Here is a 14,690-nt window from a genome sequence, read left to right on the forward strand (position 1 = left end):
GAAATGGATTCAGAAAGCTACATGAGAGAAGAGTCTTACATTTAACTAAAACTGGCTTCATCAGTAGGGGCATATAAATTCTTTATCAAAAGCGCCAACTCCTGGTTGTTTGACCATCTGGACTCCATGTTGGTCAATGCTAAATGCAGTTGAGTTGGTGGAAATGGTTTGGTATAACATTATAGAAAGGAATCCTGGGAGCCACACATGGATTTTTGATTTATATAATCTAATCAGTAAAAGGTAAGAAGCAAACCAAATCCTCTTGTGACCGTGCTAATACCTTGACAAACTCACTAATGGCATTTACTAGCTGGAGAATACTTATCTCTAAGATACCTTTAGCAGGATATAGACAATGTGTTTACAATCATTTCTGGTTAACACACCTGGAATCTATGAATCTATGAAATCTTTTAGGCATAGCTCCATTAAAACAAATATCACCTAAACTATGTAACTGTTGGAGTATAAATTGAAGATATTTTAAGGCCAAAATAGCTTCTTTTTGAGAAACACACATCACTTAGGGACCTCCTCTGTTAAAATGGGCCAGGCAGCATCCTAAGGTCAGGCCAGGCAAGACCTGGAGAATGGTTTTGGTAATCCTGATTGCTTCAGGTTTCATCTGGGTTTCACCATTACCTGCATTCTTAAAAGTATTACCACCATTTGATACAGAATAAGAGGACTGATTCTCATTTGGTAACTGATACTTCATGTTACCTCCATACCATTGGCCAGAATTTGGATCTATGAGTCACAGACATTTTAAAGAGAGGCTGGAAAATGTAGTCTGAATTCTGGATTGTCAGATTTCTCACTAAAAAATAGAGGGTTCACTTATAAAGGAAGAAAAGAAGCCTATAGATTGAGACAGTCACTTGTCTCTAACACAGGTGGTAGAGAAAAGGAAATCAAAGAGCTTTTTAGGGACTTCTGAAGAAGAACAATCAGGTTGGATCAGAGTGACTTGTTAGATGGATGGATATTGGATTGTAGATGGACTCATAGCCTAAGTTTGAATGTCTTGATTGAGAGTTCTCTTCTTCCTTTGTTGGCTTCAGTCACCATCAGGGCAATGCTTCTGTAACTCAATCTTTGTCCAACTGCCACCATTTATATAGCCCTGTGTGTTTGTAGCACTTTTAACAGTTTTGTTTTCAGTCCGATTTCTGAAAACTGAAGGTAGTTTTGATAATTAAAATTTATCTATGTGGAATCTAAAATAACAAATAAACAAAATAATACAAAGAAAACTCAAGGATACAGAGAACAGACTATTGGTTACCTGAAGGGAAAGAGATTGGGGGATGGGCAGAATGGATGAAAGGGGTCAACCGTATGGTGATGGATAAAAACTGGGCTTGTGGTGATCGCTTTGTAGTGTTATACAGATATAGAATTAAAAAGCCAACCACGTAAAACTTCTATTAAAAGAAGAAATTCACATTAGTCCCAGAATAACTTTGGTTTTTGTTAATACAGATTTTCAAAAATTTTAAGACCTGTTATATAATGTTAACTTTTAATACAAGTTAGGTTTCAAAAACAGTTTATTCAAATTCATTCTTTATTTTCAGCATATCTTTTATTATACCTTAAAGTAGTTCAGGTAGATTAGATTCCATCTATAAATTTGATTATTAAAAAGAATAAATGCATGACAACTCTCTAAAATGTTAATATAAATATCTGTGTAAGAACATATGGTAAGCATGTTTATAATATTATTAATTTATCCTTTTAATTAAAACTTATCTATAAGGACTTTTGTAGTGTTTTTTTTAAGCCAGGATGGAGAACACTTTATAAAATTGTCAAGATCTTATTTTATCACGTTATATTTGCAGTAAAACTTCCATATCAAACCCCAGACCATACCAATCTTTAACATTTATATTTTTGAGAGAGAGACAGACAGATAGACAGTGTGTGAGTGGGGGAGGAGTAGGTAGAGAGAGAGACACAGGATCCCAGGCAGGCTCCAGGCTTGAGCTGTCAGTACAGAGCCTGACGCGGGGCTCAAACCCACAAACCATGAGATCATGACCTGAGCTGACGTCAGATGCCCAACTGACTGAGCCACCCAGGTGTCCCAAACCACACCAGTCTTAAATTCTTAAACATCTATAGAACTAATGAGGTAGCTTGCCAGAGTTTATGCAGATGTGGTAACAAAGAGCCTGGAGGGAATACTTTTACCCTACAATACAAGAAAGAGACTAGACCCCAAGAAAAATGCCTTCAGGAGCCAAACAAGGAACTGTATTAGGTTTCAAGGTAATAATTAATAAGTCTATAGTCAATTAAAAATGGAATTACTAAAAAAAATGGAATTACTGTGTTGTATATCTGAAACTAATGCAACATTGTGTCAATTATATTTCAATTTAAAAAAAAAGAAAAGAAAAGCCAAACTAAAGGCATTCAAAACATATTTTTTTAATGTTTATTTATTTTTGAGAAACAGAGAAGACAGAGTGTGAATGGGGGAGGGGCAGAGAGAGAGGGAAACACAGAATCTAAAGCAGGCTCAAGGCTGTGAGCCCAATGTGGGGCTCGAACTCATGAATCCTGAAATCATGACCTGAGCAAAGTCAGATGCTTAACCAAGTGAGCCATCCAGGCACCCCTTAAATACATATTAATAAACACTAAATACTGTCTGTGAGCTATTATTTTGTCATCTCTATTCTGGACATTAAGATTTGGATAAAGGAAAGTGGGCCACTATGTTTGCTCCAGGCAAAAGATCCGGAAAAAGAGCAAATAGAAGAATGACCCGTTTGACTAAGGTCTCCAGGGAACAACGAATGCCACAGCATCAGCAGCCAACTTCAGGGATGCACTCGGTGCCCAGAGCAGGCAGAACCTCAGACCACATGTCAGTGCTTACAGCATCAGGACCTGGCATCTTTCCTGGCAAAAGATCCCTCTGGGTATTGTGAGAGCACAGTGTGCTGGCAGTAGATTTGGTGGCACCTGTGGCTGAACAACTCCCTTTGTTGTCCATCATACCAGAAGTTATCAGTGATGATGATAATAGAAGATATGTCCATGAGTCCTTGTGCCACATACTTTCCAAGGGCTACGTGTATTGACACACTAAATCCTGAGACCTTAGCCTCTTGCTCCAAGGCTCAGTCCATTAAGCGTCTGACTTTGGCTCAAATCATGATCTCACGGTTTGTGAGTTCCAGCCCCATGTTGAGCATTGGACTCTGTGCTGACAGCTCAGAGCCTGAAGCCTGCTTCAGGTTCTGTGTCTCACTGGCTCTTTGCCCCTCCCCTGCTCATGCTCTGTCTCTCTCACCTTCAAAAATAAATAAATATCAAAAAAGATTTTTTTTTAAGTCACATACAACATGCGTTGAGTCAAGATTCAAACTCAAAATATCTGTTTCTAAACATTAAGCTGTGCTGACAGAGTATATAATTAAAGGAACACATTAGGGATTTACAGAGGATCCCGGAATGATTTGGAAATTTGAAGGATTAGCAGGAGTGAGGATTAGCAGAGAGAGGAGGTGTCACCACCAGAAAAATTGTATGGGGCCTTTGACGTAACTTAGTTTCACTCTTAGATAAAATAGATTATCTTAAGTAATTCAAAGGTGAAATGTATGCCTCTGAACATGATCTTGACCAAATTTTATTTATGAAATTGAACCAATTCCCTTTGCAATCTATCCATAGGAAAGATGAAGCCCAGATTAACATAGATATACATTCCAACAGTTTGCAGTTAAAAATTCTCAAAAGTAAGATATGTTTTTTGAAAATCAAAACAGTGTTTATATAAATATTGCATCTATGGACACAGGTATAGATTTTTTTTTCTCAGTGTTAACAAGTAACAATCAATTCCAATACATATTAGCTGCGTAGAAATCAATTATGTTGCAAGTGTAAAGAATACCAGATTCCAGATTGTGTAATTAATATATTTTGTTTTAAAATATTCATATTTGTAGATTGTATGTTAGATTTATGTTGAATTTTTTTCATTTTTAATGTTTGTTTATTTTTGAGAGAGAGAAACAGAGCATGAGTGGGGAAGGGGCAGAGAGAGAGGGAGAAATAAAATCTAAAGCAGGCTTCAGGCTCTGAGCTGTCAGCATAGAGCCCAATGCCAGGCTCAAACTCACCAACCTATGGATCATGACTTGAGCTGAAGTCAGATGCTCAACCAACTGAGCCACTCAGGTGCCCTGATTTATGTTGAAGTTTTAATGGTTCAATTACAAATACTAAACGGAGTTTCCATCCTCATTAAAAAGGTTCAAATCTCAGCTCACAGAAAAGTGGTATTCAAACTTAAAAAAAATCCACCTCTTACTAATTATTAATGATTACTCCCAAATATAAACTTTAAAACAAATTGTATATGTAAGCAATTATCCTGACATGCTATACATTCTGTAAGCATAGTCAGAATACTCAAAATATAGATCTTTAAAAAATGAAGATGAAATAATTTTTTTAATCTTTCTAATCACAAGAACGTCAGAGCATTCTTAACTCAGAAAATGAACTACAAGACAGAGCACTATTCGTTTTTAAATATAATGGTTCTAAATCCCTATTTCTGATAATTTGATATTTTCCCAAATGTTGCCAGCTTATCAGATAAGATAAAAATCATCATTGCTTTGTCTTATGACGTAGCAGATAAGAGCTTAAATTAGGATGTGTAAATATTGTATCTGCTATTTTGTTTTTGTATATTTTGAATCATCGGTGCTAATTTTAATAGGCTGTTTCCTTATAGGAATGTTTTAAGGTCATTTTCTAATTTTGACACTTATTTAGCTTAAACTAGTTAATATAACCCATATACCATGTTAACTTGCCATATGTAAGCTGGACTTGTTCAGAATACAGTTAAGACCTTGGTTTGCGAGCATAATTTGTTCCAGAAACATGTTTGTAATCCAAAGCACTTGTATATTAAAGCAAATTTCCCCATAAGAAATAATGGAAACTCAGATGATTTGTTCCACAACCCAAAAATATCCATATAAAAATGATTATAATACTGTAATATAATACTAAATAATAAAGGAAATACAAAATATAAAGAAAAATAAACAAATTAACCTGCACTTACCTTTGAAAATCTTCATGGCTGGTGTGAGGGAACAAGAGAGAGGAGGGTTATTGTGCAGGACGACTTTCACTATCACTAACAAATTTTGACTACAGTACAGTATTAATAAACTGTCATATACTGTATTTAATGTAAATGGCAATAAGGCATCAGAGGAAAGGGTCTCTATCTGCAGGCAGCCTGACCTAGAGTGAGGCAAATCATTCTTAAGCTTCCTCTTGTATGCAAAAGCAAAGGACTGTCCATAGGTGGTTTGAAGTGATAAAAAATACACTAGTGCCAGTTGTGGGCACCTTCTAATGTTCTGAAAAATCACTGATTTCTGCCAAACACCTCTGTCTGAGACTGAGCATCCAAGCATGGGAGACAATCACCGACAATCCCACAGCATGCATGTGTGCAAAAGAGAGAGAGAGAGCGAGGAACCATTGGCTCAGTTGTGATCATGTGACATTCGGCATCACTTAGTACTTGTATTGCAAGACATGGTTCGTTTATCAAGTTAAAATTTATTAGAAATATTTGCTTCTCTTGTGGAACACCCGAAGAACAAGTTACCCACAATTCGAGTTTTTATTGTACATTGAAAAGGAAGAAACTCTGAGAGTGCCATTTTTACCTAATGCCTCATGGAACTTTACTCTTCCTTAAGGGTAATATCCTATTGTTTACATTATACATGACCTTCTGATATATAACAGCTTTAGAAAACGTGCCAGTCTAAATATTAAAAATTAGTAAAGCATAATTCCATATAAATTTTTAAATAAAAAATTTTGTATTAAAATGTATACTTCTCTGGGACACCTGAGTAGCTCAGTCAGTTGAGTGTCTGACTTGCTTTTGACTCAGTTCATAATCCCATGGTAGTGGGATTAGGCTCCTTGCTGAGCACAGAGCCTGCTTGAGATTCTCAGCTCTCCCTCTGCCCCTCTCTCCCACTAGCATATTCTTTCTCTTTCTCTCTAAAATAAATAAATAATGTACACTTCTCATTTTAGATATCTTCTATTTAGATCAGTGGTATACAATTACTTTTTATTTTTTTATTTTTTAAATGTTTAAAAAATGTTTATTTTGCAAGAGAGCAAGAGAGAGAACTAGAGTGAAGAGAGTCAGAGTGAGAGAATATGAGAGAGAATCCCAAGTAGGCTCCATGCTGTCAGCACAGAGCCTAATAATACAGGGTTTGATCTCACAACCCATGAGAAATCAAGAGTCAGATGCTTAACTGACTGAGCCTCCCTAGTGCCCAGGTATACAATTATTTTTAGTTATCAGTAATGCACAGTAGAAAGAGACAACAAAAAATAAATATATATTGGGGCATCGGTGCGGCTCAGTTGGTTGAGCATCCAACTCTTGATTTCAGCTCAGGTCATAATCTCATGGTTCATGCGATGGAGTCCTGTTTTGGGCTTCATGCTAAGCATGAAGACTGGTTAATATTTTCTCTCTATCCATCTCTACCCCACTTCCCCACTCATGTTCGCTCTTCCTCTCTTCCTAAACTGAAGAAAAGTAATAAATAAAAACAATAAACACATACATATATTTTAAATATATCTTTTAAAATATTTTGAAACTTTATTTTCTGTAAGCTGTGTGGTATAATCACTCCAAACAGTTTTTTTTTAGATCTTGTACATAAATAAAAATAAATAATTAACAACACATATTATGCTTTAAAATTTTTGAAGTCAGACATTAAATATCAGCAGAGTATAAAAAAATTTATGAAAGTCCTCTCCTTTCTAATCATATTTTTTGTTATACATTTTATTTGCTTTGAAAAAATAGGTTTTATGTGTTACTTTTAAACAGCATTTAATTCCCACTTTCCGTGTTTAATATAAAATGTATAATAGAGGGTTTCGTTGGTTGTTTTTTAAACCAAGAGTTGAGTAGCTAATACATTCATTAAATATTGTTTGCTCACCTACTATTAAAAGCACAGTTTAGTTTTCAATACATCGTAAATCAGTCAAACAATCCTTGGCATTGTTTTTTTTTTTTTTTTATTTTTTTCTATTTCTTTTTTTATCTTTTGACCTTCAACCATCAATCCCTCAATCCCTGCCTCTGGCAACCACCAATCTATGCTGTATCCATGAGTTTTGGTTTTTTTTTTTTTTTTTTTTTTTGTGTTTGTTTTAGATTCTACATATAACTGATATGGTATGGGACTTTCTCTAACTTATTTCACTTAGCATAATGTCTTTGAGAGCCATTTTTGTTCTTGCAAATGAAAAATTTCAGTTCTTTATATGACTGAATAATACTTCAGTGTGTGTGTGTGTGTGCGTGTGTATCTACAATTTCTTTATCCATTTTTCCACTGATGGACACTTAGGTTGTGTCCATGTCTTGGCTATTGCAAATAATGCCGCAAAGAGCATGGGAGTGCAGATAACTTTTTATATTAGTGTTTTTGTTTTTGTTGGATAAATACCCAGAAGTAGAATTCCTTGATTGCATGGTAGTTCTATTCTTAATTTTAGGGAATTCTATACTGTTTACCTCAGTGGCTGCTCCAATTACATTCCCATCAACAGTGCACAAAAGTTCCCTTTTCTCCACATCTTCAATAACACTTGTTTTTTCTTTTCATTTCTTAATTTAATTATTTATAGCACTTATACTATGTATGAGGTAATACCTCACTGTGGTTTTGATTTACATTTCTCTGATGTTTAGTGATGTTGAGGCTCTTTTCATGTATCTGTTAGACAGCTATATTCCATTTTTGTAAATATATCCATTCAGGCCTTCTGCCCATTTTTTGAATGGATTATTTTCTTTCCTATTGAGTTATATGAGTTGTTTACATATTTTGGATATTAGTCCCTTATCAGATATATGATTTAAAAACATTTTCTCATATTCAGTAGGTTGCCTTTTTGCTGATGGATTCCTTCACTCGGTAGAGTTTTCAGTATGATGTAGTCCCACTTATTTATTTTTGCTTTTGTTGCTTTTGGTGGGTACCAGATTAAAAAATTATCACTAACATCTATGTCAGGGAGTTTACCACTTATGCTTTCTTGTAGAAATTTTATGGGTTGCAGTTTTTACAATCAAGTCTTTAATCCATTTTGAGTTAATTTTTGTGTTTGGAGAAAGATAGTGATTGAATTTCATTCAATGGTTGTCTAATTTTCCCAAAACTGTTTATTAAAGAGACAGTCCTTTCCTCCAATTTTTGGTTTCTTGGTTGTAAATTAATTGGCCATGTATGCATGGGTTTATTTTTGGGCTCTCCATTCCTTTCCAATGATCTATGTGTCTGTCTTTATGCCAATACCATAGTGTTTTGATTAGTATGGCTTTGTAATGTAGTTTGAAATCAGGGAGCATGATGCCTCCAGCTTTGTTCTTTCTTTTTAAGATTGCTTTTGTGATTTAGGGTTTTTTGTGACTCCATAAAAATCTTAGGATTGTTTGTTCTATGTCTTTGAAAAATGCCATTGAAATGTTTATAGGGATTACATTGAACCTGTGCAATTTTGGGTAGTATGGACACTTTAATAATATTGATTCTAACAAACCAAAAGCCTAAAATATCTTACCATTTGTGTCTTCTTCAATTTATTTCATTAACATCTTATAGTTTTCAATGTATAGATCTTTCACCTCCTTTGTGCAATTTATTCCCAGGTATTTTATTATTTCTGACGCAATTGTAAAAGGTATTGTTTTCTTTATTTTTTTCTGATAGGTTGTTATTGTCATATAGAAATGCAATTGATTTTTGTGTATTGATTTTATATCCTGCAACTTTACTGAATTCATTCCTTGATTTTAACAGTTTTCTTTAATGTAATCTTTAGGATCATCTATATATATTATCATGCCATCTGCAAAAAATAACAATTTTACTTCTTCCTTTCTAATTTGAATGCCTTTAATTTCTTATAGTTGCCTAATTGCCCTCGCTAGAAATTCTAATACTATGTTAAATAAATGTGGCAAAAGTAGACTTCCTTGTCTTGTTCCTGATCTTAGAGGACAAGTATTCAGATTTTCACCATTGAGTACAATGCTAGTTGTGAGCTTGTTATATACAGCTTTTATCATGTTGCGTCTATATCTACTTTGTTGAGAATTTTTATCATAAATGAGTTTGTTGAATTTTTTAAGTGTTTATTATGCATCTATTGAAATGATTGATCATATGACTTTTATTCTTCATTTTGTTCCTGTGATATATCACATTGACTGCTTTGCAAATGCTGAAACATACTTGTATCCACAAGAAAAAAAAATGTATTTAATCATGTTGTATAATCCTTTTAGTGCATTGTTGAATTTAGTTTGATAATATTTTGTTGAGAATTTTTTCAACTATATTCATCAGGGAGATTGGCATGTATCTTTTTTTTTCTCATGGTATCTTTTTCTGGCTTTGGTATTAGGGTAATGCTGGTCTAATAAAATGAGTTTGGAAGGATTCCTCACTCTTCCATTTTTTGGAACAGTTTGAAAAGGATTGGTATTAATTCTTTGCATGTTTGGTAGAGTTCATCAGTTAAACCATATTTTGTTTGTTGTGGGGTTTTTAGTTATTGATTCAATCTCTTTATTAATAATTTGTCTGCTCAGATTTTCTTTATCATCATGACTTAGTCTTGGTAGGTTTTATGTTTCTAGGAATTTATCCATTTCTTGTAGGTTGTCCAATTATTGGCATGTAATTGTTCATAGCGGTCTCTTATGATCCTTTGTATTTCTGAGGTGTTAATTATATTTCCACTTTCATTCTAATTTCGAGCCTTCTCTTATTTTTCTTGGTGAATGTGACAAAAGACTTGTAAACAAACCAACTCTTAGTTTCATTAATCTTCTCTCTTGTCATTTTAGTCTCTATTTCATTTACTTTTGCTCTAATCTTTATTTCCTTCTTTTTACTAACTTGAGGGTTTTTTGTTCTTTTTCTAGTTCCTTGAGGTGTAAAGTTGGGTTATTTATTTGAGATTTTTGTTGTTTATTGAGGTACACATTTATTGGTTTGAACTTCCCTCTTAAAACTACTTTTGCTGCATCCCACAAGTTTTGGTATATTTCCTTTTTTTAAAAATCTCAAGGCATTTTTCATTCCCTTTTTATTTCTTCTTTGACTCATTGACTGTTCAGTAGCATGTTTTTTAAACTTCATATATTTTTGAGATTTCTAGTATTCTTCATGTAATTAATTTCTATTTTTATATCATTGTGGTCAAAAATTCTTGATAAGATATTTATCCTCCTAAGTTTATTTAAAATTTTTTTAATTTTTTTTTACATTTATTTATTTTTGAGAAACAGAGTGAGACAAAGCATGAGCAGGGGAGGGGCAGAGAGAGAAGGAGACACAGACTCCAAAGCAGGCTCCAGGCTCTGAGCTGTCAGCACAGAGGCTGACACGGGGCTCGAACCCAAGAACCGTGAGATCATGACCTGAGCTGAAGTCGGATGCTCAACCGACTGAACCACCCAGGCACCCCCTCCTAAGTTTATTTAGACTTGTTTTGTGGCCTAACACATGACCTAACCTGGAGAAAGTTCCATGTGTACTTGAGAAGAATGTGCACTCTGTTGGTTTTTGATGAACATTCTATATGCAACTGTTAAGTCCATAAAGTCTAACTTGTCATGTAAGACTGATATTCTTTTATTGATTTTGTATCTGAATGATCTATTCATGTCAGGGGGATATTAAAAGTCCCTGATATTATTGTATTGATGTTTAGTTCTCCCTTTAATCTGTTAATATTTGCTTTATATTTTTAGGTATTCCTATGTTGGGTGTATAAATATTTACAAATATTAATCATCTTGTGTAATTGACCCTTTTATTATTATGTAGTGTTCATCTTTGTCTCTTGGTACAGTCTTGGCTTTAAAGTCTATTTAACATAAGTATAGCTACGCCAGCTTTCTTTGGTTTCCATTTATATATTTTTCCATTCCTTCACTTCTTGTCCATGTGTGTCCTTAGATCTGATGTGAGTCTCCTGTAGGTAGTATATAGATGAATCTTGTGTGTGTTTTTCTTTTTTAATGCATCCAGCCACTCTATGCCTTTTGATTGGAGCATTTAGTCCATTTACATTTAAAGTAATTATTGATAGTTATCTACTTATTGCCATTTGGTTAATTGTTTATTAGACGTTTTTAGCTCTTCTATCTTGCTTTCATCTTTTGTGGTTTGATAATTTCCTTTAATGATAGTCTTATATTTCTTTATCATTTTTGTGTATATTGACTGTAATTTTTTTGGTTTATGGTTACCATGAGGCTTACAAATAACTTGTATTTGTATCAGTCTATTTTAAGTTGATAAACACTAAGTTTGATATTATTCTAAAGCTTAGTATTTTTGCTTTCACCCCCTACGTTTTAAGTTTTTGAGAGCTCATTTTATGTTTTTATCATGTATATCCCATAACTAATTATTGTAATTGTAGGGTTTTTTTTTATAATTTTTGTCTTTAAAACTTCATACTAGTTTTCCAAGTGACTAATCCACTACCTTTCTGATATATTTACCTCTCCAATAAGGTAATTTTTTTCCTGTTTTCTTGTTATTAGTTAGCACCCTTTCTTTTCAGCCTAACAAAGTCCCTATCACATTTCTTGTAAGGCCAGTTTAGTGCTGATGAACTCCTTTAGTTTTTGCTTGTCTGACTTTTTTTTTTTATGTCTGCTTCAATTCTGACTAATAATTTTGAGGGTAGAGTATTCTTCGTTGGATATTTTTTTTCTTTGAATACTTTGCATATTGTGCGACTAACCTGCTGATATTCTTATTAGGGTTCCATTGTAAATAATTAATTGTTTTCTCTTGCTGCTCTTAATATTCTTTCCTTGTTTGTAAACTTTGACATTGAAATTTTAACGTGTGTTGGTGTGGTTCGGTGTTCGTTTCTCTTATTTTGAACTTTCTGAGCTTCCTGAATGTGAATCTCTGTTCCAAGTTAGGAAAACTTTCAGATATTAAGTCTTCAAATAAGATTTCTGATCCTTTCTCTTCTCCTTCTGGGAGCCTTATAAATATGAATGATAGTCAATCTGGTGTTGTCTCATAAGCCCCTTATGCTATCTTCACTTTTTATTTATTTATTTTTTTATTTTTTTTCAAGGTCTTACTTTCTTTTTTATTTATTTATTTTTTTAATTATTTTTTTAATATATGAAATTTATTGTCAAATTGGTTTCCATACAACACCCAGTGTTCATCCCAAAAGATGCCCTATTCAATGCCCATCACCTACCCTACCCTCCCCCCCACCCCCCATCAACCCTCAGTTTGTTCTCAGTTTTTTTTTTTTAATTTTTTTTGTTTTTTTATTTATTTTTGAGACAGAGAGAGACAGAGCATGAGCAGGGGAGGGGCAGAGAGAGAGGGAGACACAGAATCGGAAGCAGGCTCCAGGCTCTGAGCTGTCAGCACAGAGCCCGACGCGGGGCTTGAACTCACGGACTGTGAGATCATGAACTGAGCTGAAGTCGGACGCTTAACTGACTGAGCCACCCAGGTGCCCCTGTTCTCAGTTTTTAAGAGTCTCTTATGCTTTGGCTCTCTCCCACTCTAACCTCTCTTTTCTTTTATTTCCTTCCCCTCCCCCATGGGTTTCTGTTAAGTATCTCAGAATCTACATAAGAGTGAAACCATATGGTATCTGTCTTTCTCTGTATGGCTTATTTCACTTAGCATCACACTCTCCAGTTCCATCCACATTGCTACAAAGGGCCATATTTCATTCTTTCTCATTGCCACGTACGACTCCATGTGTATATAAACCACAATTTCTTTATCCGTTCATCAGTTCATGGACATTTAGGCTTTTTCCACAATTTGGCTATTGTTGAGAGTGCTGCTATAAACATTGGGGTCCAAGTGCCCCTATGCATCAGTACTCCTGTATCCCTTGGGTAAACTTCTAGCAGTGCTACTGCTGGGTCATAGGGTAGGTCTATTTTTAATTTTTTGAGGAACCTCCACACTGTTTTCCAGAGTGGCTGTACCAGTTTGCATTCCCACCAACAGTGCAAGAGGATTCCCGTTTCTCCACATCCTCTCCAGCATCTATAGTCTCATGATTTGTTCATTTTGGCCACTCTGACTGGCATGAGGTGATATCTGAGTGTGGTTTTGGTTTGTATTTCCCTGATGAGGAGTGATATTTAGCATCTTATCATGTGCCTGTTGGCCATCCGGATGTCTTCTTTAGAGAAGTGTCTATTGATGTTTTCTGCCCATTTCTTCACTGGGTTATTTGTTTTTTGGGTGCGGAGTTTGGTGAGCTCTTTATAGATTCTGGATACTAGCCCTTTGTCCGATATGTCATTTGCAAATATCTTTTCCCATTCCGTTGGTTGCCTTTAAGTTTTGTTGATTGTTTCCTTTGCTGCTGCAGAAGCTTTTTATCTTCATGAGGTCCCAATAGTTCATTTTTGCTTTTAATTTCCTTGCCTTTGGGGATGTGTCAAATAAGAAATTGTTACGGCTGAGGTCAGAGAGGTCTTTTCTTGCTTTCTCCTCTAGAGTTTTGATGGTTTCCTGTCTCACATTCAGGTCCTTTCCCATTTTGAGGTTATTTTTGTGAATGGTGTAAGAAAGTCGATCTAGTTTCTTTCTACTGCATGTTGCTGTCCAGTTTTCCCAGCACCATTTGCCAAAGAGACTGTCTTTTTTCCATTGGATATTCTTTTCCTGCTTTGTCGAACATTAGTTGGCCATACGTTAGTGGGTCTAATTCTGGGGTTTCTATTCTATTCCATTGGTCTATGTGTCTGTTTTTGTGCCAATACCATGCTGTCTTGATGATGACAGCTTGGTAGTAGAGGCTAAAGTCTGGGATTGTGATGCCTCCTGCTTTGGTGGTCTTCTTCAAAATTACTTTAGCTATTCGGGGCCTTTTGTGGTTCCATATGAATTTTAGGATTGCTTGTTCTAGTTTCGAGAAGAATGCTGGTGCAATTTTGATTGGGGTTGCATTGAATGTGTAGATAGCTTTGGGTAGTATTGACATTTTAACAATATTTATTCTTCCAACCCATGAGCACGGAATATTTTTCCATTTCTTTATATCTTCTTCAATTTCCTTCATAAGCTTTCTATAGTTTTCAGCCTACAGATCTTTTACATCTTGGTTAGATTTATCCCTAGGTATTTTATGCTTCTTGGTGCAATTGTGAATGGGATTATTTTCTTTATTTGTCTTTCTGTTGCTTCATTATTAGTGTATAAGAATGCAACTGATTTCTGTACAATGATTTTGTATCCTGCAACTTTGCTGAATTCATGTATCAGTTCGAGCAGACTTTTGGTGGAGTCTATCAGATTTTCCATGTATAATATCATGTCATCTGCAAAAAGTGAAAGCTTGACTTCATCTTTGCCAATTTTGATGCCTTTGATTTCCTTTTGTTGTCTGATTGCTGATGCTAGCACTTCCAACACTATGTTAAACCACAGCATTGAGAGTGGACACCCCTGTTATGTTCCTGATCTCAGGGGGATAGCTCTCAGTTTTTCCCCATTGAGGATGATGTTAGCTGTGCGCTTTTCATAAATGGCTTTTATGATGTTTGA

At 34.8% G+C, this 14,690-nt stretch overlaps 1 long non-coding RNA gene across 1 annotated transcript in view; it reads right to left on the bottom strand.

Annotated features, from left to right (window-relative positions):
• Window positions 1-698: 698 nt before the first annotated feature.
• The window catches only part of LOC123595939, a 38,860-nt gene continuing 24,868 nt past the window's right edge, over window positions 699-14,690 (bottom strand). Inside the window, exon 3 of the long non-coding RNA XR_006711445.1 lies at window positions 699-1,175. This is a non-coding gene — a long non-coding RNA (uncharacterized LOC123595939). The remainder of the gene's footprint in view (window positions 1,176-14,690) is intronic.

The sequence above is a fragment of the Leopardus geoffroyi genome, chromosome B1, assembly GCF_018350155.1.
Source record: "Leopardus geoffroyi isolate Oge1 chromosome B1, O.geoffroyi_Oge1_pat1.0, whole genome shotgun sequence".
Taxonomy (NCBI): domain Eukaryota; kingdom Metazoa; phylum Chordata; class Mammalia; order Carnivora; family Felidae; genus Leopardus; species Leopardus geoffroyi.